Here is a 6294-nt window from a genome sequence, read left to right as displayed (position 1 = left end):
TTTTTCATTCCTACCAGCAATGAATGACAGTTCCAATTGCTTCATATCCTCACCTACACTTTGTGTAATCAGTCTTTATAATTAAGCCTTTCTAGCGGGTATTCAATGGTATCTCATTGTGGTCTCAGATTTTCTCCAAAGAGCCATATTCATGTTCCCATCAGGCCTTTTTGGCACCTACCCCTTCCTCTGTTTGGATTACCTTTCCTGTCTTCCTTATCCTCCCACTAACCCTATACTAGCTTCTCCATTCTCTTCCACTTAGACTTTAGAGCTCAGCTCCAGTGTTTCTGTCTCTTCTTGGAAAAGGTTCACTGACCATCAGTCCCAAAATTAGGTCAGGTCCCCCTGTTATTCTTTTTGTGCTTCCCCTGTAGTTCTAATGGCCTAGAGCAGAGCCAGGATGCATAATATGTGCTCAGTCATTATTTCTTGAATCCATGGAAAATTCAGTAAACTGAGGCATACCAACATTTATGGAGATGGGGCTTTGAAACAAGCTCACACAGCTGTGGGAAGGTAAACTATATCAGCCATGCTGAAAGGCAATATGCTACCAGTTTGTACTCGCAAAACATATGACGTAGTAATCCTGCTCCTGGCAATGTCTACTGAAGACATTTTCCCCTGAGATCATTAGAGTACATGGGCTAAGAAGCTCACTGCAGCCTTATTAATGACGGGTGGATAGGAGGAGTCAAACCCGGAGCCCAGCGGTGGGAGCGTGAATAGTTAAAAGGTGGTGAATATACACAAACAGACAAGAAGGCATAAATACAGTACTGGGTGAGAAAATTAAGCAAGATAAATTATGCCTGTGTATTTAAAAATCAAGTTTACATAAAATAAAAATATATGCTCATGAGAGAGTAATACTTAGCTTTGGAGAGTGCCCCGTGAACAAAATCGTGTACAAGGCAAGCACTAGATTGCTTGCCTTGGAAAAGGAAGAGCACGTAAGATATAAGGATTAAATTAAATCGATAAAATAAGAGATGTGTCTTACTAAATAACATTATTAATATTAATTAACAAATAGTGTTTTAAAAGTCATAGGATATGGAATACCCACTTAAGGGAAAATTAAGAATTTAATTTTATGCTATATCTTATCTCAAGTTAAATTATTTCTGCTGTTTATTGTGTAAATTATTATAACCCAAAGAAAACCATCATCCATGTCTATGTGGTATTTCCTTATAGTGGCATAGTCATATCCCTGTATCTGATGCCATTCAACACAATTTTATGCATATGCTAGATGGTGAAGGGACAGATCCAAAGTATTAGTGTTTGTTGTTTACAAGTCAGTTTTACCTCCTTCATTTTTCTAACCTGTACCAGTTCTGTGAGAAACACCTTTTTCCTCGTGGCCTTAAACCTGAAACCACAGCCTCACAAAAGTGCAGTCACAACTTTAACAGTTGCAACATTAGCAAACTGCAGAACTCAGACCCAAACGCAGCTCTCCCAGCACCCGAAATTCCAGTATTGTCCCCTCGACAATCCAGCCACCTCAAGTATGTGGATTCCTACTACCACTTGTCCTTTCAGCTAAATTAAAAAAAAAATCATTCTAAAAGTTTGCCTTAAAACACCCTCAGAGTGTTACTAAATTAAGGGTAAATCTCAAGTATAAATTTTCAAGCAATTAGTTTTGGTTTTACCCGAGCAGAACACCCCGCAGATGATGCCGAATAAAAACTATTTACACACTACCATAGTGCGTTTCTTGTAAAAGCGTTGGGTCTGTAGCAGCGACTTGCTAATCAAATTCAGAATGCGATTTGAAGTGCCTCCGGCAGGCAGCCAATCCAGTTATGAAAGAACAGAAGCAAAAACCAGAGCCCTGGTGAGTTTCCTCCAGAAGTTAGCTGGGTCCTTTGCTCTAGTTAGCAAACTGGTTCCATAGGAAATCACTGCAATTGCTCCTAAAATAAAATATCATAGTTAATTTTTTCAATAAATTATTGGACTGTACTAGACACAAAACATGTACATTTTGGAATCGAGAGTTATAAAATATTCTGACATGTTTTAATATAAACAGGAACATTTCCAATGATTGCTTGGATCTAAAATGTTTTTCCACTTGACATTTGTTTATACTTCCTAGGAAAGAAACTCTATTTATGGATAACTGAATAACACAAATAAACATTAGAAAGAGCTGAAAAATCAGCTTTGATTATGCATGAAAATCTACAATGTCATTGTGTACTCTTATGCCGTATTCTGATTGCCTGTTTATTTTTACAGAATCGCTGGTGAGCCTATGGAAGAGGAGCCAGCCTTGTGAAGTGCCAAGTCCCCCCATCTCCCCCCCACCGATATTTCCTGTGTGTGACATCATTGTGTATCCCCCCACCCCAGCACCCTCAGACATGCCGTGTCGGCTGCCTGGGTGGCACAGATTCGATGGAACATAAACACTGGGCACAAAATTCTGAACAGCAGCTTCACTTGTTCTTTGGATGGACTTTAAAGGGCATTAAAGATTCCTTAAATGTAACCACTGTGATTCTAAAGTTACAGTAAACCACGATTGGAAGAAACTGCTTCCAGCATGCATTTAATATGCTGGGTGACCCACTCCCAGGCCGAGAGTATGAACTAGAAACATCCAATACAGCATTAGATACTGTTAATTACAAATGCTATCACAGCCAGTGAAATTTGGGGCAAAACCTAGGAAATACTCATTCCTGACATTCTGATCAGTTTTTTATTGGGTAACTTTTCATCAAACAGTCTCAAATTGTTTACGGGATTTGCTTTCAGCTATGAACGGATAGCAATTCCCGACAGATCGCAGGGATTTTGTTTTGTTTTGTTTTGTTTCTCTTTTGGCCTTGGTTTTGACACATGGTTCAACTCTTGCTAGTTAAGAGTTCAAGATGGAGGAACTGGGCTGAGGCTTTTTCAGTGGCATAAACGCACTACATCTCAAAGTCTGAATGCCAAAGGAACCTCAAACACTGTCTATAATGGTGCAATGCTTCATGTCATTTTTTTCTTTTTTGGAAAAAAAAATCACCTTATTTCCCTAACATCCCTTTCTGCATTCTTACACGCAGAGGAGACTTGCGAGTGTATTTGGGGGTGAGATCTCCCTCCCCCCCGATCCGTTGCTCTGATGACAGTAGCTCTGGCGTATGTTCAGTGGAGGATTTCCAGCATCTTTGAAAACTTTTCAAAGGTGGTCTTAATCTGTTCCAAATCTATCAAGAACTTATTCTCTCACTTTTCTTTTTCTACCCTCCATCACTTCTTCTTTTCTTACCTTTCATCCATCCTTCCTATAGAAAAGCTAACGATTACCCATAATCTCCCCAATTTCTCAGGAGTTTTGAGTATTGATTTTTTCTACACTTTTCCAGGTTAACACAGTGCTGGGTCTAAGTGTTCTTACAGCTGTGAAATCATGGAGGTGAATATGGCTTAAGCAATGTTACTGAATTTTCTAGATCTTTGAAATGTGTTAATGAAGGCATTGCCTATTCGAAGTCACCTTGAATTGAGTTAACCTTGAAGTTGTACCTTTATGTGAAAAAAAATCACAAACTTAACCTTTACACATGTTGCCTTAGTTTCGAAGGCTAGACATAATGGACATTTAATTCTGAGATTAAAAGTAACTTACTAAATATAAGTAGGTTATCTCCCTACCATTCCAAATTCTACTTCAATGTATAACTCGAACACATAAATACATTGCTATAGAATACTTTGCAGTATTTAATATCTGACAATGCTTTTGAAAGAGTTGATGTTTCTTTTTATATATTTTCCTAACTCAAAGGATATATTAAAGCCATAAGTGAAGATTGTCATGCTTTTATTCAGAAATCTGAAAGAAACCTTAATTAAAACAAGGTTTTAAGGAAGGCCATGATATGAAAGATATGGAACAATGTGGTTTTAGTTAAAGAGGACTCTAACCTGTAAATCAAAGATGAAAGATTTCACTCAAGTAGAATTATATAACTCCCTTTTGTTATACAGTCAGACCATATTTTTCATTCATATGGTTTTTTTAGGATTACCGTTTTAATTTTAAAGACTTTTATTGCATACACAAAAATGGCTCAATACTTGGTTTAACATCTTAGAAATTTGAGCCGCCCTTTGAAATAGAAAATCTGAAGTGGAATGTAACTCAGTATTAGGTAAAAATTACTTTCATTGAATCAGAGTGAGGTCAATCTTGATTCACAATAGAAATGATTTTTTTTTATAAAAAAATCACGATATTTTCAGAGAAATTCATGCCAATCATTTGTTAGCTCTTGCTATTTTTCTGTAATTCCTTGAAATTTACTTAAAGAAAACCAAATACTGGACCCAAAGGGATTTTTTTAAAGGCTTTAAAATGGAAAGTTATATCATTTTAATCAGAACCTTAATTGTGACTATTTAAAATAAGTTGATAATTACCAATCTCCATTATCGCTCTCAATCCTCCCAGACATTTTTAGATGTTGAATAAAAAAATGAAACAGTATAGTGCAAACATATTAATTTACTGCTGTTTCCTACAATAATTTTGCCACATCCTTATGCACAGCCATCAGCCGGATAGAGCCAAATCCCTGGGACATCTCCATGGTTATTTAGATTTCAAACATGATGCATTAATGAGTTAATTATGCATCCTTCCATGTGATACTGTACCCAATTGGTTGCACTGAAAGTCTCTAGGACACTCGGAGAGGCAGATAAACTATGGAGAGGAAGAATCACAGCTGAATGTAGCTGTAAGAACAGAAGGCAGTGCTTTCTGATTATCCCCATGCAAGGCGGAGTGCAGCCCTACAGGGCAGGACAGGCTTTGGGGGAACAGCAACGTGTCTTGAAATAGCCGGCACTTTGCAAAGGGTAGTTTCAGTTGGTATCGTTTTCTTGTCATACACCTTTAATTTTTATTGTTCATAATAGTTCCCAGTAAAAGGCTAGTAGAACAATTTTTCCCAAAGCTTTATCAATAGTATATCTTTCCGATCCATACTTTGAAGGATAATCACACAGACTTTCTCACAATCTCATAATAACTCATACATGATGAATAAAAATAATATTTTTTGAGATATCTATTGAGTAAACAATGGTAGGAGTTTAAGAAGATTTGATTATAGGTACAAAAGAAAATTAATTTTCTCAATTATATAGTATAATCTGTGTTTGTATACTAAATAGAAAAACAGTTTTATTAGATAAGCAAGTGACCTCAAATGTAATAGAGGCTATTTATCCAGGCTTTGTAAGTGGGAAGAATATTTTGAGATAAAATGTTTTAAAAGATTTTAACACATTTACGTCATCAATAGTGGAGATAGAAATCCTCTTTTGGAAAAAACAGAGATACTTATGAAAAACTGCTAACAATCGCATTTCTATTACCAATCCTAGGAACTGACACCTTACCTTCACTTTTGACTATAACCCTTTGCAAAGCTCTTCCACATGTCTCCATGACAACATGGCAGATTTGAAAACAACCCATGTCATACAAAGGTTTCAGAAACTATGAGGCTGGACTCTGTGAAGAACTCAGTGCTGTTCTATTTCTCAAGGTCATTCACTGGGTTTCTTTACAGACTCCATATGGGAATAAAATAGAACAATCATGTGGAAAGTCTCTTAGGAGACTATTTCTTGTCAATCAGCACTTTATACTTATTTTTTTTATCCCAGCATTTATGTTTAGGACAATGTATTTAAATATTTCTTCCTATTTATCTTTTGAAAGTTTATTCTCTGTCTCAATGAATCTATTAAATGTCTAACAGTCACTAAACAAACAAGCCAAAGGTTTCTGTCTTAAAAGTGATTCATTCTGAGCTTGAAACACACACTCTGTCAGAGTGTGACATTGTCGTTGCTGGCAGCATCTTTCTTAACATTCTTTCCCTGCTTCAGAAATGAAGTCACTTGATGTGCTGAGAAAAAAAGAAAAAAAAAAGGAGAAAACAACATACCTGTTGGACTTTTCCATAAAGAGGGCCCTTACAGCTCCAAAAGAAATGAAAACCAGATGATCTCTGCTAAGAAATGAAGGCATTTTATTGTGCTCTTCAAAACTGATCATCACCGTGGTCATGATCATCATCAAATATTTCTTGTGTTCTCAAAGGACACAATTACATTTTGGGCTCCAGCAGTGTTTTGTCCTATTCACTGCCTTTTCAATGAAGCATCATGAGTGTGACATCACCTTCATCACACCATCGCTAAAATACGGAAGTGCCTAGGCGGGGCTTCTTTTCCTGGTCATATTTACATTGGAAATCATAT

Source organism: Pteronotus mesoamericanus, unplaced genomic scaffold (assembly GCF_021234165.1).
Source record: "Pteronotus mesoamericanus isolate MK-2021 breed Mesoamerican mustached bat unplaced genomic scaffold, CSHL_Meso_final scaffold_85, whole genome shotgun sequence".
Taxonomy (NCBI): domain Eukaryota; kingdom Metazoa; phylum Chordata; class Mammalia; order Chiroptera; family Mormoopidae; genus Pteronotus; species Pteronotus mesoamericanus.
Note: the sequence above shows the minus strand (reverse complement) of the source record.